Source organism: Pleurodeles waltl, chromosome 5 (assembly GCF_031143425.1).
Source record: "Pleurodeles waltl isolate 20211129_DDA chromosome 5, aPleWal1.hap1.20221129, whole genome shotgun sequence".
Classification (NCBI taxonomy): domain Eukaryota; kingdom Metazoa; phylum Chordata; class Amphibia; order Caudata; family Salamandridae; genus Pleurodeles; species Pleurodeles waltl.
In genome coordinates, this window is record NC_090444.1 from 421205178 (window position 1) to 421231125 (window position 25948).

Here is a 25948-nt window from a genome sequence, read left to right on the forward strand (position 1 = left end):
TGTTTACTTAACTACAGTTGGGGGATTGCCTATTCAGTATTCTAGTACTTGTGTTACCATAATAAAGTACCTTTATTTTTGTAACACTCTGTGGTTCTTTCATGTGTGTAAGTGCTGAATGACTATGGTGGTATTCCAAAGCTGTCCATGTCTCCTAGATAGGTCTTGGCTGCTCATCCATAGCAACCTCTAGAAAGCCATGGCTTCCTAGACACTGCCTACAGTGGTATAATGTGATTATACCATAGGTGCTCACCACACACCAGGCCAGCTTCCTACACCCAGCAAGATGGTATAGAAAGTGTAGGCACCTGTAATGGCACAAACAGAAGTCCAGGTAAGACTATCTCGAGGGAAGAAACCCTGTGCTCCAGTCTTGGTTGATGCAGAAACTACTGTCCAGGACTGCTGCTCTGAGTTGTCAGAAGAACAGACAGCAGAGAGTTTTGCCTGTCAGACTTCTGATGGGTGCACTTTGGGTGTACCAAGTCTAGGGCAGAAGTCCTAAGGTGGAAGGTGACAAAGGCCTACAGGGTCACCAGTCATATTCCAAGGACGGGATTCTTAGGGTTCATAGTTGGTTGGCTGCTGGGAAGCTGAGTTGCCTGAAGAGAGTGGGTGCTGGATGAGGCCAACCCGAGGCCTAGAGGCTCTCACAAGTAACACTAAGGGATATGGCAAACTCCTGAGGCAGGAGGGGCATGGACCCTGTTCTTGCTCAGGAGGATCTATGTTCACAGAGTGGTTCCCATGGGTGGAGCTTCTGAGAGGGACTACCAGTTCTTCTTGGGGAGGGTGGGGCATCCATGAGGTTTTGTAGGCCTTTAAGTCCTTTGGGAGATATCAGTTCTATGAAGAGAGGGGCTGAGAGTTCCTAAAGTTAGGGGCATAGGCCCTGTTCTCAGAGTGGAGAACAAAGTGGTGCTAGGTTCCCGTGGTGGTTTCCTTCAGGACTTACTTAGAAGGAATGTCCTGACAGGAGAACTCAGCCCTCCAGATGCTGCCAGAGTAGTGGTGAGTCATGGGCTGGTCTCTGATGTCCTCGCTAGGACCCACGCTAAGGGCCCAAGGGTGCTTCTTTCACAGGGAAGTACCAAGAGCTAGGAGTGGGCTGTTCTTTCTTTAGGAAAGGCAGTCATTCAAAAAGGGTGGTGGTAGCTATAAATTTAAGTGTAAGTGCTGTAGGTGAGGACAAGAGGAGTCTGCATTTTGGGTTATAGGGACCCAAATTAGTGAGGTTAGCCGGTTGTATATTATTCAGGAGAACAGACAGTGACTTGTAAAACTCTGTTTTAAGCCTACCTAGTGAGATGGTATGAGTGCTGAGGCACTGAACCCTTGCAAGAGAGAATGGTAGGTGTAGGGTTTGCGTGAACCAGGGAAAGGGTAGGGCTAGATCTGCTCAAGCCATGTCGGTGTTTAGTGTCCTAGATGCAGCCAAACTAGAACCAGGGGGATTTTTAGTGCAGTCTGAGTTCCCTGTGGGGAGAGGTAGCCTCATGGTTGAGTTAGGTGAGGAGTTTTGGAGACAAACAGCCAGAGTAAGATATGTGGTGCCAGACACCTGGCGAACGGTGTGTCTGGTCTGAACCTAATGCCACTTGTTAATGCTTCCTTGGCAAGAATATCTATGAGTGATCGCTAATTATTCCCAGTAGTTTCAGCTGGCAGTGTTGCCTGTAGTGAAATGGGTTCTGCCCATTTAATCTGCCAGATGTTTCATTTTTTTATCACCTAGTTTTGGACTTTTTACTGTGAGTAACTCTCGCTACTTCTATCACACCCACAGTAATCACATGTAAATGGACTGCATGTGTTTACCACCAGTGTCCATCTTTTAAAATAAGGCTGCTGCAACGCAGCTAGGGTAAGGGGCACTTGAAAGGTTACATTTTAAAACATGTGCAGGCTGCGCATGAAACTAACGTGCATAGCCTGGTAACTGCGCACAAATAGCCTAGCCCAGAGGGATCTCTGCAAGGTTAGATGTTGACCAAGGGTAGGCATTATTATATTAGTGGGCACTCAAAGATAAGGTCAGTAGGGTTGACTGGTTTATCTTAGGTGTCTCCGTAGTATAAACACAGGTGGAATCTGCCCTAAAGTGCAGTTTTGCTTCGCGCAGGCTTACAAAGTCCACTAAAGTATCAAGCTAGCCTGAAAGGTGTACCAAGTTTGAATATGCAAGCACCTACATGTATACCTTATGGGTAGTCCAGAATTGTCATATTTGTCTGGCTCTGCTCAGGATCAGGTTCCAGGACTTTTGCCACCCGGCTGGGCCAAGGTAATGACTCTACTGCCCAGCAGAGGTGACAAAGGCTTACCTACAAAAGGAGTAATTACTAGTGCTTCATTCAACTTCTGAGGAGGAAAGGATGGGGAACAAAATCTGCATCTGCTAATTTGCTGTCACACTGTACCACGGTTGGGACAGCCCAGGCCCACTAAACGAAGGAGGACGCCCATACAGGAAGGAGCTCCTCTTTGAGGTTTAGGTGGGAACGCCCCTTGCTATTATGTCGGCTGGGCACAGCTGAGGCCTCCTGCCCCACAGGAGATGAGGAGGAACCAGCTCCCTGCAAAGTGTTCTACTTCAGAGACCAGGATGCCTGCTGTAACGGCTTCAGATGGCTAGGGCTTGCCACCATCACCCAAAAAAAACAGGATCAAGCAAACTGGACCAATAGGCCACAAAATATCAAAGGGAAAAGGATTTGACCTTTGATCCTCAGCTTGAGCGATGGAGTGCATGGGTCTCTACCGCAAGTCTTCAAAATACCCCTGGGGTGGGTGAGTACCCAGGGATCAACACAAGCTTCATCAATAATTCATAGTCCAGTGAGGGGGGTGCATGGGGCTTCCTTAGAGCTTTGTGAGGCCTGAGGATGCTATCCATTGGCCAGCGTATACCAAGGGTGGGCCCAGGACCCCTCCCTGGGCCCCCAATGGCAAAAACAGAAGGGAGATCTCTGTTGCATCCCCACACACAGAAGGAAGGAGCCAGGACCCCATTACTGGGCCACAAAAGAAGATGAAAGTAGGAGTGCCATTGCACTCCTTGCAACAGGAGAAAGGGGACCAGGACCCCATCCCTGGTCTCCAACAAGGCAACAAGGGGATGGCAAGGGGGATCCACTATGGTGGTAAGCTTGCCCCCGTTCCCCTGTCTATGGTAGCGGGGGCCACAACAAGCACAGCACCCTCCCTCTATGCAGCAGGCAGGGAAGAATCCAACGGCCAGCTCCCACGCCGGCAGGGAAGAGAGCTAGCGGGGCAGGGAGCTGGCTGGGCACCACATGAATGGGTTCCCTGTGCTGGCCCACAAAAAAGCAGAAGTCAGGATGGGTCTGGGCACCCTTAACAAATATACCGTAAGACCCAAATGAAAAAGTAGACATGAGGCAGGAAGTCAGGCTGAACCTTCATTTTTAATACATATAAGCCACAGCTAGGGTAGGCCCTGCACAGCGCATACAGCAGGGCGACATTTATTTAAAAAGATGGACGTGTACTTTTACCTTTTAAATGTCCTTGTAGTGAAAAACTCTTCAATTTATTTTTCACTGTTGCTAGGCCTACATCTCCTATAGGATAATACTGGGTTAACTTATTACATTTAATAAGTGACAACTTTCAATGGGAAGCAGGTAGGAATGTCGAGTTTGGTATCTAAAGAACTGTCATTTAAAGCCCTCCTTAATGGTAAAGTCAGATTTAAAGTCACAATTCGGAAAATGTTACTTTAAGAAAGTTAGCATTTCCTAGTCTCAACCAATTGGTGTCTGCTGCCTGTACACTGGGTCGCAATACTAAGTGTAACTGGCAGCTAGTCTTTCTGTATTGCTCCCAGACAGTGAGACTAAGGGAAATAGTGGCTGGCATGATGGGCCATCTCCAACTTGATGAGGGGAAGTTCTGCCACCTACCATACTTGCACACCACAAAGGCTCTGACCAGCACACTCACAAATGGTTCTGACACTAGTCTTTGGTAACCCCAGACAAGCTGGGACCAGGACAGGGGGGCAGGACATTCCAAACACCTCTGAGGCGGGAACCTCAATACTCTTTTCCTACTCCAAATGTGGCACCAGGTATAAGAAAATGTACCTACAGACCAAAATCAACAATATACCTCTGGACCTGTGGAAGGCTCAGAAGGACTACTGTGCTGCTCTGCCAGAAGGACTGCTACTCTGTTGCCCTGTTGAGTGAGAAGGACTGGCCCTGCATCTTGATCCCGGGACCACCAGAGAGACTCCAAGGGCTAGTTGGCTCGCCTCAGGGTCAGAAAAGGCTCCATCTTGAACCCAGCACTAAGACTCTATTTGCTGTGAGTCTTGCCCTCCAAGTGGTGCCACCCTAGTCCTGGACCCTTTTAAGTGGGCTTGAAGGTGCTCTGCCAGCCCAGCTGTGGTCCTGTAAAATGAAATTATGCAGTGTAATGCACCTCCTCGCAGCTGTATTGGAACCGCTTCATTGTGACCCATCCTGACAGCGGACCTTGCATCGCAGCTAACAGTGTCCTCAAAAATACCACTGCGCAAAGCATTCTCATCAGAAGCCTTCGTCAATGACATCTGTGATGACAATGCATAACTCTACATCGCAGCCCTGCAGCTCCATGGCACACCTTCGAGGCAGGACTGCACATTGCAAGCCCCTCACCAGCAACATCCTCAATGACAATGCAGGATTCCGCATCAAAGCCACCTCAGAAATTATGCTGCGTGATGCATCCTTGATGCAGGATCTCACAAAGTTCTGAAAAACAGGATTTAAAGTACTTTGTTCAACTGTACTAACTCCCTTTATTCAGCTCAAGCTCCATCGCAGTCAGCCTGAACTTGTGGCTTTGTCCCGGTGCAACCAGATAACTACAGTTGCCACTTTATGCTTTTAAGCACTATTTTCACTTAAAACTTTGAAAATGTATAACTCCGATGCTACTGATTGGATTGTAGTCATTTTGGTATCAAATAACGTATTCAATTTTACGGTATTTTTTTAAAATTTAATTTGTGTTGTGTTTCCACTTTATTACTGTTTAAAGGGATGGATAAATACACATTGCCTCTAAGTTAAGCTTGCCTGTTTTGTGCCAACCTACCACAGGGCTAAGTACAATATTATGGAGACTGCTTGTGACTTTACTGTGACAGAAATTGTGGCTGCTACTTGAGTAGGGCCCCCCCCATCAGCCAGTAACCTAATTTCCAACCGTACCCTTGACAATAACGATAGGCTTGCTTTACTTAAAGTGACACACTCATATGATAATGTGTTTTTTGGTATGGAGGGGGTACTGTGATTTTTGGGTGACATGACCCTTGAGGGATCAAATGTGATTTCAGAGTGTAACCAAGGTATTTCCACTACCTTGTGTATATATTTGAACATTGGTGCATAGTATTGAGTACTGAATAATACATGTCCTTTTCTTTTTACAAAGAAAAAGCACAGACTGGACAACATTTAGTTAGAGCTAAGCCAGCTTACCTTCTTCTTTCCCCACCGAACGTTCGGACGCTTGATATACATTTTGGAAGTGGTGCTAGAGACACACAAGTTCCATATCACAGTGAAGGGCAAATAAGGACAAGTGGGTGATTTTGTACCTGTACTAAGGAACTTATCTTGCACTTGGGAGCTTGGAGCACTAATGGATTCTTTTATTAGGAATCAATTAGTTTGCTGCAGGACTCTCAAGGTGCAGAAACAGATACTAACAAAGAATCCTAGCTTAATAGAAGCTATTGTCGAATGTATGAAACATAAAGCTGTATAAAGAAAATGAGTAGGAGGCTACTGTAAATTAGGTGAAATGTAAGAAAGAGGACATTCCCTTTAGAGCTCTCATTCCAAAGTGGGAGATTTTTAAATATAGAAATTTAGGACACATATCAAATAATGTGATGTGTTTGGTAAGGAACTCTGCAAGTAGAAATTGTAAGAAGGGATGCCATGCCCGAGTACCTAAGATGAATAAGGTTTAGCTAGTAAAAGGGGAAAATAATGAGGGGTAAAGAAGACAACGTTTGTGTTGCAGGTGACAAGTGTGAAAAGTGAACAGGATGAGCGATTATGCCACAATGTGAAAACTGGATGTGAAAAGCTTCAAAGTGTAGAGAGATTCTGGGTTTCCATACATGCCAGCAGCAGACAAGGAGTGCGAGAGAGAATTTGATAAATCCATCAGTGAACATGTAAGAGCAAATAGGGAGGGTGGAAACTGACCCTAAAGTACAAGTTGTGTTATAAGACTGTGCAGTACTTGCAAAAATAGGATGTGAAGTTTATCTGGAAATAAAATGGTGTTGTAGGGACAAAGTTTGAAGAAACCTAGGTTGGTTAGGAAAGTACAATACAAGTTATTCTGTCCAAGTGTGATTGTGGAAGTGAGGAGGAATATGGAGGTATTGAACAATGGAGAATTTGTATCATGTCCACAGTGTTTAAAGCCTCAGACGTAACCAAAGATGTTGGACATTGTGAGAAAAGTGACGGTGAGTCACTAGTGAGTAAAGGTGAGAGATGAATGAGGAAAAAGGTTCTGGGTGGCAATCTCTGCCCCATGGGGAAAACATCCTGGGTGAAAGATTTTGTGTTGAAGTAAATGTCAAGTCTTGAGGTAAAAGTCGTCATTTATTTTATTCTTATTCATTTTGCTTTACTTTCCTACGTTTGTACATACATCCATGCTAATTATATATAGTGTTGCATGGCAAAAGAAGGGCACCCCTTCCCTGAGTGCCCAAGTGTACTGTTGTCTGGATCTTTAATGCTGATTGTTGTTGTTATAGGTAAACACAAATCATGAATGTGTGCCATGAACTAGAACTGTCTCACAGACTATGGTCTAATTGGACTGTGATGGGTGCTCAATGGACTACCCTCCTAGTGGTGGAAGGCTAAAGCCTTCACCAGAGTTAAGCAGCATGAGCGCTGTGCTGGCAGCATAACGTATAGTGATCATGTTATGCTGGGTCCTTTTTACCCTGCGTCACCTTTTTAAAGCTATGCTGCTGTGTGCTACTCTCATCCTTGGCCTACAACAGGTAGATGTAGAGTGCTGTGCGGCGCAGGAGTAGTGACTCTGCACTTGATGTATGTGTGCCTTGGAAGGATACAGTGCAGGGTTAGAGCAGTACTGTGTAGTACATGAATGATTAGTGCATGTACTGAGTGTATGTATGCCTGCGAGGAGTACATTACATGACAAATGTAGTGCTCTGCAGTGCATGCGCAATGAAAAGCATGTCCTGGGTCTATGTGTGGTTGCAAGAAGTACAATATATGAAGGGTGAAGTGTTGTGAAGCGCACACATAGTGAGTGTGTGCTAGCAGTGTGTGTGTGTGTGTTTGGAATTAGCACAAGCTGGTAGACTAACGAACAGCTGCAGTACTAAACAGTGTGTGCAGAACTGACTGTGCGTGCTGAATGTTTGTGTCTATAGAGGCACAATGGATGGAGGTAGCAGTGCTGGACAGCACATGTGCTGTGAATAAACACGGATTGCAAATGTGCCTAAAATGGTACATTACATGGAGGACCCTGGGTTCCATTTAGGGAAATTCAGGTCTGCCTGGTGAAGACATGAGGAGCATAAGAATCCTCCCAGACAGATTTGTGTATTGTTGCATTCCTCTGAGCTGGGGACACACACTGGAGGAAGGTAGACAGAGACTCCCTCTTTACAGTTCAAAAGGTTGCTCTTTGATTTAAAGACAGATCACAAGGAAAGGGCCTGGACACATCTCAGGAAGGAGATAGGGCTAAGAGAATCATAAAGATTCGGGCTCGGAGCTAGGGATTAACCTTTAGATACATGTATCATTGTGGCTGGCATCCATGTGTGAACTCTAGTCACTCCCATGGCCTGTGTTGTGGGACAATCCGCTTTGGAGGCTTGCCTGCTGTGACAGTCTTTCAAGAGAAGAGAAGGGAAAAGAAGCAGAACTCTAACATAAAACTTCAAATTCAGACCCTACATCACATTTGGTGTCTGGAAAAGGAATGTAAGGGGAGGTTCAGACCCCAAAATTCGTCATCTGACAAGCAGCCAGGCGGGCTGTGTGAGAAGGGGAAACTCTGCAAGGCTTCTGCCTGTGACCAAGACTGGGGGTGAAGACCTGTTAGTCTCCCTGCTAGGAGGAGGGACATCACCCTGGGAAACCAAGACCACCTGCCCTGGAGTACAAGCACCTGCCTACTTGCCAAAACCAGTGTCCCTGTGATAAAGAGGAGAGCATTGGGAGGGAGCGAGGTCCAGTGGGCAGCCCTAACGAAAGGACTCCCCAAGTGAGGTGTAAGGTGTGAGGAAATGGCTGTTCACTGATCAGTTTGTTGCCCATATGCAGGAGTGATTTGACAACCCCCTTATGCCAGGAGAGGGATGCTGTGGACTGAGCTGTGCACTGTGTGCTGTGCAGGAAGTGCCAAACCCGGACCGCTGCGTTGCAATGACCTTCGCTGAAATTATTGCTACAACCATATTGAGACTTGTGATTACCTTCGTGGTGACCCTGTATGTCAGGAGGGGCTGCTGTGGTGTGGGCTGCTGCAACATAGGAGTTTGTGCTTGAACCTTAAAGTACATTACCAACTCTGTTTGCCAGGAGGGGCTGTTGGTACCAACATTGCCAAGGAGTTAGGGCCATTGCATGCGAAAAGATTAAGGTTACGATCAGTGGGTTGAGCCTGCATAGTGAGAACTGCCTCTGACTGACCTCTAGGACTGTGGACACCACTGATGAAGTTACAATCTTGACCATTGCTAGGCTCTAATCAGGAGCTGGGGGATCCTATGCATCCCCTCCCCCATGTGGGGAATGTTGACTTACTGGGTCACTGCAGGCTGAAAGCATCTCCAGTCTTTGGGAAAAGCTGGCAGCACCACTTGGGAGACAGCCTGCACCTGCTGGGTGCAGCCACTTGTACTGCAAACAGCCAGACTACTCCGAACAGCATCAGAACTTGTGAGTGCCCACGGTCAGCTGACACGAGAATCCTGCAGGGCTGCGAGTTCAGTAGCACACTGGTTTTGTATGTGTGTTTGTGTGTGTATATATATATTTATATATATATATATATATATATATATATATATATATATTTATTACCTACTGCCGATAGCCAGTAGGTAGTTATAGTTAGGATCAACTTTTCCCATAGATGGACCGTTTTTTGGTTTTGTCAATAACTTTGGCGCCGTTTGACTAATATTCACTAAATTTTCAAAACTGGTGCGCCAACTAGTTCAGCCCCTGTCTTGAAAGTTTTGGGGTGATTTGTCACACAGACGCTGAGAAAAAAAGGGGGTTCCCCACTCTGTGTCCATAGATTTTTTGCAATCTTTAGACACGGCTACAGCCCGAACTGCTTAATGGAATTACACTAAATTTGGCAGGAGGCTAGATCTTGTGTGTTGTGCTGGTCACAATTTATAGCTATTATAGTTCAGAGAGTTATGGACGACTTCAGGAGCTGCACACAAACTGTGCCATTGGTGTAAAGCTTTACTTTTTCTAAAAAGAGCTAAATATTTATAACTTCTCAGCTGACAAGGAAACCCTGGTGCATCCCGCTCTTGAGTAATTGCTTGATGCTGGCTGCTCCAATGGTGTCTCTGAGATTCTCTCTGGTACTTATTTCTGCTGCATTTGAGGCCAGTTGATGGCAGCCTTGGTCTCTGACTGTCTGCAGTCAGTTGGTGTCAGTGCTGTGACACACACTCACAAAGCTGGTCAGCTGAGATGCGCATTTCAAACCAACGCAAGGCACGCATGTACCAGACAAGTGACTTCTGTGCCAACAACAGCAGCTAGGCTGACTGGAGACCAGAGCTGAAGCTGGTTGGGTTGGAAGGACTTGGAAAATATCCTGCCTGCTTGCCAGAGCGCAACCTCCTCTACAGTTCAGAGCACTAAAAAGTTTGCGCATGATTGAGAAGAGGTGGCAGGTGCTGCAAAGCTGCCTCCAACCGCCTCAGGGGCCAAACACTGCATGCCATTGGTCGCAGTGGGATGTGGCTGTGCCTGAAAACAACAACTGGCAAGATGTCACCCACAGAACTACGTGTAAGGGCATAGTTGTAGCAAGAGCCCTTACTCCAGTCACCTTAAACTAAGACATTTGTTTTTTTGTCACCTACCTCCCGACTGTGGATACTTGGCCACACTGTATATTTAGATAGTATGCACAGGCAGTATAGAGCAGCACATTAAAGGCAGTGTGCTCACTGCTTACAGAAATGCATCTCCAGGTTGCTGAATGTGTCACACTGGGGTTCGTCTGAGCACTATTAATGCATGACATATTTTAGTGCAGTGATGCAGACACCACACTAAAACGCGTTAGTAGAACCCCTATAGCGTGGTACTTGGCAAAGGTGTTTGTCGCATCATTTACATCCCAATATGTTTACAGGTCCCCTGTGCATAGGCTCTGACTCGGCTCTCCCTGTCACTCAGCTCTCTCTGTTAGCTTGTACCTTGCCCACATCCACTATCCAGTGTCGGTAAAGGCAAGAAACACAGTTTGTGTTTTAGACACTGCGAGAGCGGAAATTCAGTACTACAAATGTTTAGCAATTGCTTTGATCATATAAGATGTATTAACATGAAAATATTTAAAAACCTAAAATTGTGGTTTTCTGATTGGCCACCATTAAGTGTGAAAACATGCATTTATGCTTTAAAAATAATACATTAAAGTTGTACTAATCAAACGATCACTTTAAGACTAATTAAATGGACAAAATAAGATCAGCTTTTCTTGTTTTCTGCTGGGCCTCAAGCAGACGAGGTTACAGTGACTGTTTATCTAATAAATGTACCCACGAAAGAAACATTTAGTTCTTCACATGTCCGTTGAATAACAAACTCCTTTTGTTTAAGTCACAAGTTTATTCTTTGTCTGTACTAATGAAATGTATTTCTCTCGAGGAAATAAGCTAATATGAAAGTGTTTCCACATCTTTATAATTATCGTTCGGTAGCAGTGTATTCTGGAATGGTTGAACAAAAGGCTCCAATGACACCAGTCGGAAGCAAGTCTAAGAAGCTACAATTAGTATAGCTGGGAGTTACGTAAATGGGAGAAGCGACAAATCAACATCTTGCAAACTAATATTGTGTCTTTTCAAATGTACTTCCGATATCTAATGTTTTTGTAATTGGATGTTCTTTCTTCGCCTGATGCTTTTGACCAATGACAATTATGAATGTGTTTTAGTTAAATTAACAGCTCACTGAGCGTTTTAGGTCTTTGGTTATTCTGTCATACTACGTTCTGGAGCATACTTTGTTCTTGAATCTGTCATGGTGATTTGTCACTTTGACGTTTCATTGCCTTACCAGTCTACTGATGTCTTGGTATTATATTATTTCCTGAGTTACTATGCCTGTTCTAATGCTGAACTAATGCTTTGATGGTTTAGTGATCTTAGTGGCCAAAACCTAAACCATCCGTCTCCCTTACCCTGCCATATCCTGAGGCAGACGCTGATATTTCCCTGATGAAGTCATAACCGCTCTGCTGACTTTCCTAGGGATAGGTAATTATAATTGGTCTGTGCATTGTCTTTTGTTTTTCAGGTACCAACTCCTACTGTTCTAATACTGTTTATTTTGATAGTGCCACAGTTAGCGTTACTAAAACTTTTGCATGAAGCCCAACATGCTACTTCTAATCTGAGGTTAGTGAGGTGTTTCATCATGCCAATGAACTGATGTTAATTATCCTTGCTGAACAAATTACTATGTATCTCTTTTTCAAATATTGCTGCTATTAATAAATGTTTTCACCTTTAAGATTATCATTCTTGTTGCTTTGTTCAAGTTCAGATCATTTACGCGATTTAGCCAGCCTGTGATGTTTCTTTATCTTTATCATTTGATGTTGAAACTATTTTTCGTGACTTGGTCATGGTGCATCCTTTACTGACTCTCTAGTGTTGAACTGTTTATTATTGATGTGCATTACAACACCTTAAACGAGTCAGAAGGTTCATCGACCTTAAGCAAGGCCGAATGTTTACTATTTTCACACAAAAGATAGGCCAAGGCCGCACTAAAACCACCTATCGCCCAGTACATACGTCAACATTTAAGAAGGGGAAAGTAGGAGACTAAAAAAACACCATCATCGGGAAAATGTATTCACCCCATTGACGTGGAGCCAATCTGAGGCAGGAGACAGCCAAAATAAAGCCCATTTTAGCTTTTAAAATCGGGAATCTCCCGCCGGAATCGGGTCTGTTGGCATGTGGATCCTACCGCGTACAGTACGGCTGCCGTCCAACGTCGTGAAAAGAATAGTATATCACTCTTGTCATCTTAGGCCCTATTGCGCGCTACTCCCCTCTTCCTCCTTCTCATCGAGAACATCACGTAACCTGCCCAACCCAAATAAGGCTACCGCCGCCCGATCCATAAGTACTTAACATCAGACGGACCTCCAATTGAACCCATACCATCTTCCTTCTAACCCGTGCCCGAAGCCGACTGCAAAAGGACGCATCGGACGCAGCTACGTGTGGACTCCATGGCCAATCAGCAATTGGAATTTTTGCAAGGCTCGCTAGGATTGGTAGTGGTGTCTTCAAAACTCCAATCCTAGGTCACCTTGCATATTAACACTCCTAGAGGACGTTGTCTAAACCCTGGGTTTAATGTTATGCGACCCGGAAGTCCTAAAATTAGGGACAGATTTAATGTGTTAAAGGGTGTAGTAACGGGTTGCTGATATGGGTGTACATTCACGGGCGTGCTCATAAGTATGGTTGAGATGATTTTTGATGTTGACTCGGGTTTGACTGTCTTTAATTAGTGCTGACACAATCACGGGATGGTGCCTTGGCAATTTGTTTTGAAAGACAGGCCAGCCTCTTCAAGTGCTGAGAAGGTTTGATGTGTAGGTAAGTTGTGTCGTAAAATACTTTTTCCTTCCCATCGCTCAGTGAGTTGTTTTCATGGTGACGACCTGCCATGATGGCAAATTGGCACTGATTAAAATTCAGAAGAATGGGGTTAAAATCCATGTCACAAATTATTTACGAATTGTCAAATTTACTGAACCCATCTGAGTAGGGGTGGTATTAGTGTAATCGTTGTTTTAAGTGGGATGAGAAAACTGGGCAGAGGGTGTCTCGAAAAAGGGTTTGGCAAACCTATTAAAGAGACGTCGCTTACACTATTGACCTACATCAGAATGTGCTCTGTGCAAAAACCTCTTCTCGGTTTGTTTTAAAAGCCTGTAATCCTTCTCCATGTGCAACAACTAATGCCAAAAATACGATACACAGACATGCCTCTTGTTTCACTGGTAGCATTGTTATCATGGTAGGGAAGAAATATTTGTTAGTGCGTCTTTAAAACTCTCACTTTTAATAAATGTCTTTTAATGCAGTGATATAATGTGATACACTAAGGTAAAACACTACTTTGTGTTAAATACATTAAAAAAATAAAATAATTTGGAGACAGCCTATCAAATTCAAACATAAGGTTTGTCGCAAAATTTACATGTACATTCCGATTTTGACCAAGCGGGCACCGAGTACCCCTTTTCCTTGAAGAACACAAATAAACGCCTTAAGATGACGAAGGAGAGGGGAAGAGGGAAGGAGGAGGAGGGTGGAGGGCTCGGGCTCCCAGGGCAAGCTTACCCAGCTGTAGTGCTTTGAGTACTGATATTTCCTTAATATCTTGTGTAGTTACTTAAATAGCGCGCATGTATCAGTGTGCTGAAGGCAAGCCTTCATCCCGTTGTTGTGTGCGCTGTAGGGCAAATTACACACTCCAAACTTTCCTGCCCGCCTTTGAGCAACAGCAGTGCCAGTAAATGAACGTATGTCAGGACACATTGACAGTAAATGCCCGCAGACGTCTCTCCTCTCCATGCCTCATAAATTAATATGTGATACGAACAAAAATGCCTCAACATGTATTTGTAAAGAATTAGGCAACAGCAAATTCATATGTAACAACGAATAAAGGGACGAAAATCAATTACATATCAAATCATTGCACAATTTAACAAATAGACACAAAAACAATCTAGCATCCATCTTTATACCAAAATGGTGTAGTGACTAAGGACAAGTGAACACATAGTACTCGTGGACGAGTATCCCATACCGGCTCATGTAAAACACACAAAAAGTCAAAGAAAGTAGCAGCCACAGTATAGGCAATCCTTTTTAGATCCAATTATGTGAAGTCATAAATCCTCGTCAAGGAATCCAATTTAAACATGTAGGTCCGAAAGCCTAAATTCTTAATCTGCATTTTCGACGGTGTTTCGACCTTAAACACTGAAGGTCGTCATCAGGAACAAAGAATACACATGGACAAAGTGGTGCAACCAGTAAAAAGGCACCAACCCAAGGGAGAAAAAAACATCAAACGGTGTCTTCCTCCTTTCAGATTTACAGCTTAGAATTGAGTAGAACGAAACCTAGGTTACAAGCCTACAGGGTCATGGGGATCACTATACTACTGGGAATAATATTTGCAACAATAATGGAGGGCAGAATTAATGGTCTATTGAGCAAGTGAAAACACAAGCACTTATGTGGAGTACTCAAAAACAAAGAAAAAAGTAGCTCCTAAAATAGGAGCAGTGGAAGTACACAAGTACTTGGTCGATGCTGTGGGCAAAGGCTAAACACTAGAAGAGGCATGACGCGTGCATGCCGTTGACAAATGGGAAGAAAGGATACAAGAATGGCGATGGAGCAAACAAATAGTAAGCTTATGGGCTGGCTGAAGCCTACTGAATTGTAAAAATGTCTGTTTGCGACAGCACATGTGCTATCTAGCCATGACCTAAAAATGGCCCGAAGAGAATTTCAAACTGCCGAGGCATATTTATTTTTGCACTGCTGTCCAGATACTGAATGCAATCTGTGATGACTGAATCTTGGAAATTTCATCATACATTTCAAAGGGACCTGAACTATTGTTATTTTTGAGGAGGGCGAGGCCTCCATTTGTATGTTCAGAGAGAAACATGCATGCATTTATTTAAAGATTACGGCCCTGGGGTGTAAGGGAAGAGTGACATGTGAAAAAAGAGGGGGCATGCTCATCTACTACTTCTCACTCTCTCTTCCGCTGTCTAAACACCAGCAGTAGCAGCCTGGGTTGCAGTTGCTGCCCCCAAGAGAACTTGTTTGGAAGAACAAAAAACTTCACCTGGGGAGAGCATGTCCCGAGTATCTTCACCCACCTCTCAAACTTGCAGAAGCCTCTTAACAGCCTGATTGTGAAAGGGTGTGATGTCCTAGAATCCCGATCAGTTATCATTTTCCTTCTAATGCTGAAGTTTACTGACAACTCAAGACTTCACAAATACAATACTGTAATACCGGACAGTCTGTAAAAAAATATGGACAGGTGGTCGGTCACCCTCGTTGCCGTACTCCAAATGTGTGCATTCCTGGCATTTTGAAAAACAACTGGGGTGAGGTATTTATTGATATTTATATTTGACCCTTCTGAAGAAGTGCGTGTGGCCATTCTCTTGCCAAAATAGGAGTGTGAGGTTGTAATTTTTGATGATGTAGTATATTGAATAATTTACACCGTCAAAGAAGGCCACTTGCAGTATAAGTGAGGTTCAACAATGTATTCCAGGATAGAGTGATATATATAGCCAGCTGGACATAAACGTCCCAGCCAGCTTTATTTCTTCGAATCCTCAAGTCTTGAAGCTCACAACCATCACCACATTTTATTTTAAACACCTCACGTTCCTGCTCCAGGATTCCAGAGTTTCCCGAGTGTAAAGATGTTTCCTACCTGCAAAGTGCGTTTCTTGTCACTCATTTTTAGCACATCCAGTAGTGTTATTCGAGTTCCCTACCCTGACCTCCAAACCTGCCTGTACTTTGAAAAGAGAAATGTTAGCTAAATGTATTACTGTAGATGTGTGTACTTCAAGTGAGTATGTAGTGAGCTGCTTTTTACAGGTTTGCGGCAGTCACAAGATGCTGTGTTTTTACTGATGTAGGAGATGACGGGGTCCATTTACTCGGTGTATCGAGAAGCCTCATTTTATATTCGATCATAGGAAATATTGTGAATCATTTTCAGGTTATTGATTTTGCATTTTGGGTGAGGATTTAGGGTGTGGAAAGCTAGTGGACAGTGGCTGCCTTGGGCTGATTTGCCGAGTACTTGCATACCTATGCTCTCCTTTTTCTGTTTTATATCCTGTAATAGAAAGTGGGCATGAAAGGATTCTCTTTGGTGGTTTAAAAGTTGAATAAAGATTGATTGTTATGTCATAACGTCACTTCCTTCCCCTTAGCTGGTCGGTAATTGTGGGTTATGGTATTCCTTGAAGGCAGGTGTATGGTGGATGGGTTGTTTTGCAGAACGGCCTGAAAACACATTTTGGTCTCCATCACATTTTTTTTTTTTTTAATTACTAACTAGTACGGCTGTTTTACTGTAATTCTTGAAGATGGGTGTGTGGCCCGAAGTAATGGCTAATCAACCTATGCTTTTCGAATTTCAAGTTGATGGCATGTTGGAACTCTAGACCTGAGGAAGGCATTCCTGGAGAATCATAGGAAAGTTTAAGTAGAAACTTTGGCAGTACTTAAACTTGAGAAACCTTGTCTCTGGAGCCCAGTACCAGAAAGGACCTTCCAGATACAGTTGTGTCTAGTTAATTGGTTGAAATAGATGTAGGGCCCACAACACCAGGACATTCTTTTAGAGGTGGTATTAGGCTGAAACAAGGCTGCTCCACTATTTATAAAAACAAAAAAAAATAGTGATGGTCTGTCGGGCACTCCAGTGTATTCGTGGACTTGTAGTTTTTATCATAACAATCCTCTGTATTTGTTTTCAAGGTAAAGTCTCTGGTATAGGCAATCATCATATGTAAGTTTAACAATCATTAGCGACCTCCAGAGGAGTCCAACTGTAAGTCCAGAGTAGAAGTAAAAACCTCCTCAGATGGATGTTGATTTTCCAAGGCTGGGTGATCTGTACCATGCTCCTGGCAGCACATTGACAAAGGTAACTTTCAGCTCCTCTGATGGTCAGTATTAAGGATGACACATATGCCAGGAGATTTCTCATTTATATGAGCCACAGTGACTAACAAAAATGTGAATTAGAAGACTTTCGGGGTCATAACGAGTCTGGAGGGCACTACATCGCCAGACTCACTGGTGGCAGTCGGTCCGCCCCTCAAACTGCCAGGGAACCACCAGCTCTGACAGGATCCGAGATTCTAGTGGTCTGGAGCCGGTGGTGGCCCTAATCCACCAGGGCAGCACTGCAAACAGCCCTGCTCTGGGGATTATGACACACTTCTCTGCCAGCGGTTTCATGGCGGTACCACTGCCATGAAAATGCTAGTGGAGAATGGGTGGGCGACGGGGAGGTTTGTGGCTAGGACCTCAGAATTGTCTTGTCATGTCATGAAATGGCCCTTACAGTTAATTGTTTAAATGGCAAAACTCGGCAGTATGTGCAGTGCATCACGGCAGGCATAGAAAGTCTATCTCAGTCTGAGACAAAGGAATTATATCTTCCAGTCTGTAAGTGGAATTGTGATGATTAAGGTTTTATTGGTAGTGTTAAATCCTTTCATGTTTTTTTTCTGTGAAACATATCCTGCCAGATGTTAGGTATTTTACCCAATGATGATGATGATGATCACATCTCGTAGGAGCATTTTTTTCAATAACATTTGTGAAAAGGTTTGTTTGGTTGGTATACAGAACCAAGAAAAAGCTTTTTCTCAAATGGTTATTTTATATCTCGTGAGCTGTCAAATGAAGTTTTTTTTTATTTTTTGAATTTCTTCCTGAGACAGTGTTTAGCCACTGTACAGTTTGCATCGAACCAATGTGGGTGCTCTGGGGTCGAACAATGTGGTTTCATCCGATGATTCCTAATGCAAGAGCTGAGGTGTTGATAACAGGTGGAAAAAACATCCCCAGTTTTTTCAGCTAGGCACCCGAAGAGCACCAAAAGATGGCTTTTAAGTAGTACACCCAAAGTAGTGCTAGGATCTTTGAGATGCTATAATAATCTAAGCCCATTTCTCAAGTGCTGGGTAATGTCAACACATACAGTTGACAGATTAATTTTGCCTACTGGGAAAACACCTTCTATAGACAGGGCATAGTGGTCCCCCCATGAGGTTTCTATAATTAAACAGTTGGAGCACCAGTGCAAGAAATGCCTGGGTGCAAATCTGTAATCAATAACAGATGCCCCCCCCCAAAAAAATAAGTCTTTTGCCCAGTAAATAGTCAATCATGTCTACAAGATCATGTAGGGCAACACATTTCTTCAACTCCTTCCCTCTAGCATCTATAGGTACCACTTCTGCTGCTGAGCCAGAAAACATAGCTCTATGGGTGGATCCCAGAGTTGGGCATTAAAATAGCCTCATAACCAAAATAGGTTTGTATTGTGCTACCAGACCCTGTTGCTTTCAAACCCATAATAAAAACAAAATAGCTCATCAAATAAAGAACAAAAAGAATTGGTAAAATCGTTGTTATAAAAGTTTTCCAATTAAAAACAAAATAGCCATGACTATCCTTAACAAACAAGACCTGGTATGCAGGGTTATCTGTGTTAACTGACCCAAATGGAGATTCCTCCCCTGGCTCTCCCATGAGAAGAGGCTATAGCAGGGCAAGAGTAACACAGATCCCCTGCGTGAGATTGAGGCAGTGGCCCAGGTTTTTTGCATAACAACAAAATCAAATTTGTCAATGAAGGTCAACCAGTCTAGGTTTAAAATCTTATTGTTTAATCCTGCCGCATTCTAATTTATGAGCAAAATACAGTAGACGGTTCTTACTTCCACTATGTCAAGCTCCTTCCTCATAGTGAATGCTTCAGTTGGCAAGCTTCTGGAGAGAGGGTGAGGCAGTCAGTCCACTTCTGAAAGTATATCAAACCAGTTCCCTACAGGTACATTAAAACAATCCTTAAAGAGAACAGAAGAAGTAGCAGAGTAACTGAATGATGAATAGGCTGGTCTTATCCCCAAAGAAACGACACCTCTGCACTTTCGGACACTGATTTCTGTGAGTGTGCGTGTACACAGTGTGGCTTATAAAAAAAAAACAAGGGGCTGGGGGTCTATGGAACTTACTGGAAAAGAGTGCCTAAGAGTCCCTACCCAGTATCATTTGTGCCAGAAACAGATCATAAAATTAATAAAAACACAGCCCCCTTGGAAGGTGATAGGGCCAGAACCAATCTTTTGTGTGAACATAATGATCTCTAGGAAAACAAGGGGGAAATCCCTGTTTCGCACTAACCAATCAAATACTTTATTACGCCACTCCCAATATAATTCCACGCTATGTTGCCGCGAGGAGGGTATAACAATCAGAAATACCACATAAGGACATACGGGTGGAGGTAGGTTAACAATTGTCCGGTTAGGAGACAGACCAGGGTTAAATGCATTTACCGCTTGTTTTGCTTTACTTTTGACTGAGCCAAAACATACACACTGAAAAGAGTCGAAAAGATTCTCTGGAATGCACTTCTTAATCTGAAGAAGACGTTTATTATAGCTTTTCGCAAGGTTCCTGAAGGAAGGCTTGAATAGCAAAAAGTATACTTTTAAAATGTGCAACAATGAAGTAAGACCATGTATGAAGAATCTTCAATCTATAAACAGCAAATATCTACATGCAAGAATACAAACACTGATATTGATATATATATTCATACACAATGCAAAGCAAATAGTTAATAAAAATGCATCACCATTGGGCCTGTCAGGTGCTTCATCTTTCTCATGCCAGCAAGCTGATGACCCTGTTCGACTGCGAGAAAGAGAGATCTCCGCCCTCACAGGAAATCTATATCAGGCATCCGGCGTCTGAATCCTGATTGAGGCCTCTGAATCTGCTACTGTCAATCAGGTTCATCTTTTATATCTTACAAACCGGAGAAGGAGCTTCCTGGAAATCCCCTCCCATTAAGAAGTATTAAAAAATGCTGGCTAGATAAGGTAAGCTTTGAAAGAAACACGTTGGGAATTGGCCAAAATCCCAAGGTGTCCCTCCCAAAGCCAAACCGTTCCCTTCTGTACCATAAACATCAGTCTAGTACATCCTCATGGTGCTGACTAATTTATGCATACTATGTCCTAGCTCTTTGGTGATAATATGTCCTAGCTCTTCAGTGAGAAAGAGAACGCGCAGAAATAGAAAACACGTTGCATAACATGTTTGTATGAATAACTATTCGCACCTCTAACGTGACAGTGAAGCTAAGGCTAAGCTGAATACAAAATAGTCTGTAACTGGTGACCACTAATGTGACAGTGGGCAGCTAAGCCAAGTGCAAAGTGGTGCGACACGAAGTCAGTGGTCAAAATACAAATATCACTACATTCCGCCCTTTGACCAGTGAGTCGTGTAGCCTCTAGGTTTAGAATCAACTTTTTTCAGTCTAAACATTGCAAGCAGATTAGGAATACATTGTACACAGCAACTTAAAGATATAAGAACTAATGCTATAAAATTTCCACCGAAAACTTTGCGTAATTGTCATAAATCAGGTATCCATTGAAACAACCAGTCCCACCATCCCTGATCTATTTCCTGCTTTACCCCTTTCACTAATGAATGTAGTGTATCAATGTGGGCCTGGATAGAGTTAGAGTGGTCAGAAAGATTAAAACAACACTTGCCTTCAAATTCATTACAACCATGATTATGTTTTAGCAAAAGGTAGTCTATAGCAGCCCTGTTTTGTAATGCAGCTTTTCTAGTACCACGCACATCTAATAAAAATTCAGATAAAGCAATAGTTGTATGGTTAATGTTTTTAACTATTAAACATGCTAGCTTGTTGATTACCCTTGTATTGTATACAGCTAAGCCAGGCACTCCTACAATAGAAAGACTTAAGCTTAGATACTCTGATTGGGATAATAATTGAATATCTGAGTCACAATTTTCATCTACTTGCATAGTGTCTCTAGGGTAACGAGTATGTATAGAGTTATATGGAAACATCTTGAGTCCCAGGCATGTGAAAGTACACGGGCCGCCCGTTATGTTAGCTGGAATGTAAGTAAAAGTAAGGTTTCCACACGAAAACAGCCAGCCAACTGGCAACTTGAGATGTTTACTGTGACTGGCCGCAGCCACTAGATGATGACAAACCATGTGATTTGACATATTTTTGCAATGTTTCTCTGTTCGGTAAAAGCAGAAAACTCTGTGTTCCCATGGAAAAGTTTTGAGAGGTTGATGTTTTCTTTTCTGATGTCACGAGAATTGCATGACATGTAGTAACACGTCACCAGTAGTAATGTTGTAGGTGATTATCTGAGTGAGATTGTCCCACTTTTCATCGGTTGTTTCCTGACAGTCCCTGCAATACTCCTAGGGACGGAAGTGGGTTTCAACATCATGTTCTTGCACATCTTTATCCCGCTTACAGGCACTGAAAATTTCTAACAAGATGCTTGTTGGTGTTGGTATGGCGATCAAACACGTTGACAAAACATCCACAGTGCTTCTCATGGGGCCCATGCAGAAGTCCGATCTGTTGAGCGCAGTCTGCGCCAAATGAATACAAATATTGTCATTCAGATGCAGTAAAGGTGTTGCGTGACGTGGTTGATCACACGCCCAAAAGGAGACCACATGGAACACTCATGGCAAAAACAAACTGTAGTATGATCTATAAAAGAAACTAGTATGATCATTCTTGCAAATAGCATTTATCAGCTGGAATACGTTCCCATTTTTTCTTTCCTGGGTTCATGATCAACAGGCCATTATTGGGGCCCTTTGCGATAATTTCTGCAGGTTCTGGAGGGCCATTTGGGGATTCAACCCACACTTTACCACCAGGGTTTTTATCAGTTGAACCAAAACCTCCCTCCCACGTACAGTGAGAAGGGCTGGGGCAGTCCCCTTCCTCACCAGTCCTCCATACACTGGAATTATGACAAGTTGGGCAATTCTGTCTGCAATTTGAGTGAATAAATCAACTTCTCCATTATTTAACAGAATAAGTTAGATTTCTCCTTGGTAATCTGCATCAATCACTCCCTCTAAAATCTGAATACCTTTTGAGAGCCAACCCAGATCTGGGAGCAATCAATCCAAAATGTTCCGGGGGGATCTGTACTCCGACATCTGTTCAACACAGTGCTATGTCTCGTGGTTTCAGTTTGTAAACTTGTAAAGCATGTAAGTCAAGACCTGCAGATTCAGGTGTGGCTCTGTATGGAGCTAAGGCTCCAGGTTTTATTTCCCAGTATGTGATGGTGTTGTTGGCCACATGTGGTTGCATTTGCATTTGCAAAGCTGGAGTTAACATTCGCATCAGGGGTGTTTCAGCATTTGTAAATGGTCTATTGTTCAGAATCTGGAGGGTTTTATTTAAATGCTCTCTCCAGTTTTCCAAAGTTCCATCAGATAATTTTTGCAATTGAGCTTTCCGTAAGCCATTCATTCTCTCAATCAGTCCTGAGGCTTGTATATAATAAGGAATATGATGTATCTACTCAATATTGTGCTGAGAACAGTGGTCCTGCACCAATTGTCCTTTGAAGTGTGACCTGTTGTCACTCTGGATCTGGAGTGGTACTCCATAGTATAACATTAATAAGTCCAATGTTCTGACAGTATTGTGCTGAGTAGCACGTTTGCAAGGGACAGCAGTCAGGTACCCAGAATATGTGCCCACTATGGTGCAGTTGTATTGACACCCGCGACTGATCGGTAGTGGTCCAATATAATCAATTTGCCATATCAGTCCTGGTAACTTTCCTCTCTCCAATTTACCTTTAACTGTTTGCGGGACAGATCTCCGTTGTGTGTGCTGACAAATAGGATATTGCAAAATTACAGTTTTTATCAAGTCTAGGGGAATGTGCATCCCTCTAATCTCTGCCCACCTGTAAGTGGCTTTTTCTCCCAGGTGTCCACATTTTTGGTGCGCCCATTTAGCCATCCCCACCAAGTCAGTCTGGTATTGCCACTTCTGTCTCTGAAATTCTGGCTTTATTTTCTGCAAGGGAATTGAACCAGCGTTTCTAGCGAGTCAATGGGACAATGAGCATCTACGTGATAAACAGTGACTTTACTCTGTTCTAACATTTCCCAAATTTCCTGCCACAACTCTTTGCCCCACACCTCCTTTGAGTGGATAAACCAAATATGTGCATGCCACGTGGGAAGCCAAGGGCTAACCCATTGGCAGTGGACCAAGAATCAGTGTAAATATGACAAGTCTCAGGCAGCTCTTGCTTTTGAGTCTGATACAAAGCGTGCACCTTTGCATATTGGCTACTTTTTCCTTCTCCTGTGGTGGTCAGCAACTTTTTGGTAACTGGGTTGCATGACACTGCTTTCCAATGTCTTTTGGTACCCACATATTTGGATGAAACATCGGTGAACCATACATGTTTCTTATCCTCAGGGGACAAGGATTCAAATGGCACACCCCATCTTACTGGTGACTCTTTTACCTGTAGGTACCTCCTGCACCCTCTCCTCATCCTGTACAGGGACTTGTGACACCTGTTCATGTAGGGCTGCAGTGCCTGCCGGTCCTACTCGAGCCCCGTCTTGTATGTACCATTTCCATCGTATGATACTAGCCTCTTGTGCATGTCCTATACGGTGAGATTTAGGTGAACTCATCACCCACTGCATAATTGGTATTTCAGGTCTCAAATTTACATTATGACATAGTGTTATTTGTTCAGTATCCACCTAGCCCAATAACAGGCCAAAAGCTGTTTTTCAAAAGGAATATAGCGCTCCCCAGAGTCAGATAGTTTTCTAGTCCAGATCCCCAGGGGCACCCTTGTCCTTCCCTGTTTCTGCCACATACTCCAATTTGCATATTGTCCCTGAAGAGTTACATGTAACTCAATGTCTCCCTCCTGTACTGGCCACAAGTCTAAGGCCTGTTGAAGTGCTTCCTTTGCCAAATCAAAAGCATGCTGCTGCTCTTCACCCCATTCAAACTCATGTTTCTTCCTTGTAACTTTGTACAGCGGGCCAAGATCTGACTCAAATGAGGGATGTGCTATCTCCAAAAAACAAACAATCCAATACATTTCTGTGTCTCCTGCTTAGTGCGGGGTGTGACAAACTCAAAAATCTTTTGCTTTGCTTATGGTAACACCTCTCTGTGTCCTTTATTCCACTGAATGCCTATAAACTTTACATTTTGAGATGATCCTTGTGTCTTATTTGTGTTAATCATCCACCCCTTACTCTGCGAGAGTTCCACTACTCTCTCCAACTGAATCTGCACCCATTCTTCTGTCTCTCCCTGAATCATTACATCATCAATGTAATGGGTCAATTGCACACTTGGAATGACAGATACTTCATCTAGGTGCTCTACCACTGTCAGGCACGTTTTTGTAGATACTTACAAATGCATTTACAAATGAGTTTTGACACGGAGAGCCGGAGTGAAAAATCAATGACCAAAGTTCTGCTTATTTTTGCTGCAGCAAAAGAGGACAGGTTTACCACTGGCATCCCTGGCCCGAAGTAAAGTGTGCTCCCATGGAGTGTTTAACACTGATATTTATACTCATACATGAAAGGATACATAAAGTATGTAAATAATGTTATACGTCATACAGATATTTTAAGGAGGGTAATCAGTTTCCACACACCGGTTCCATTCCCTGCTTTGTCCTCGACTCCCTTCTGCAGCTGCCTGACTCCCCACATTCTTGAGACCCTTCAAAGGATTGCGTGGTTCAAAGGTATAGTTATCAGCCTTTCCCTCGCCAAAATACAACAGCCGAGGTCAGTTAATTATTTTTACCACATGATTATAATGAGTAACGTGCCCCAGCTAGGGAAAGAAACCAGCTGCAAGCCTGTGGTGTGGAGCCAGGCTTATTTTACTTAAAGAAATATACATAAGATAACATGTGATAGGCAGTGCGTTCAGAGAGAAAAGAGCTCAAACTTACATGTTTTAAAGGAAAAGGAGCAATTCAAAATGGATTCTTACAATCAACCCTTTTTGAGGTTTTATTTCTCCCTGAACATAATCAACGTTTGAAAAGAGTTCTAAATTTCCTCATATATGTTGAATTTTACTCCTACTTCCTTGGATTTGACATTCATGGGGACATAAACAACCGATGGGTATGAACAACCAGTATCTGTAGTGAGAATAGTGGGATCAATAGCCATTAGGGAATTTATCTTTTCTCTCTGCATCATAGTTCGATTGGTTTCTAGTATTTTAACTGGAGGAAGTTTACACAATTTTAAACAGGAACAGAAAACAGGTAAGCACTGTACTAACAGACAGCTTAATATAATAGCTATTATTATAAAAAGTATGTCTTTAAACAACCAGCCCCACCCGCCAAGCCAAGACCATAACCATGATAAACTCAAATTGCCTCCTTCAAATTGGCCCCCCTTTTCAAATACCTGTACTGCTTCTTTTATTATCCCAATATCCAATTCTATCTCTGATGACTTGTTGACAAAGTAGCAGCATTTTTGCTGGTACTGATGTTGGATTAAAACACATACTCCTCCTTGTTGTACCTTAATCAAGTCTAGTGCAAGCCGATTTTGGATCGCCAATTGGGCTGCAGAGTTTATTTCTAGCTGTACACTTCCTATGGCCTCCCTAGTGGCATTAAATGCAATGGCTAATTCAGCAGACATGTTCATCATTGCCAGCTGTAAGTCAAAAATTCCAAATCCTGGAATAAGAACATGTAGTACTTGAAATACCCAGTTCTTTCGTTCCTCCAATATGGGTGTCCCTCGTTTGTACCTATGTGCAAAACTCCCCATGTTAAGGGGCTGGGAAGATGATATATTTGATATCACAGTAATGTTGGGGGCCAAATATGCCAGTGAACATATCCCTTCCCAGTTTAGAGTGAGTACTTTATATGCAGTTCTTCCACATACAAAATA

At 43.2% G+C, this 25948-nt stretch overlaps 1 protein-coding gene across 1 annotated transcript in view; it reads left to right on the plus strand.

Annotated features, from left to right (window-relative positions):
• The first annotated feature begins 12678 nt into the window (after window positions 1-12678).
• MTIF2 (mitochondrial translational initiation factor 2) overlaps window positions 12679-25948 on the plus strand; it is a 350344-nt gene continuing 337074 nt past the window's right edge. Inside the window, exon 1 of the mRNA XM_069234182.1 lies at window positions 12679-12922. The gene's annotated coding sequence lies outside the window, so the exon portion shown is untranslated. The remainder of the gene's footprint in view (window positions 12923-25948) is intronic.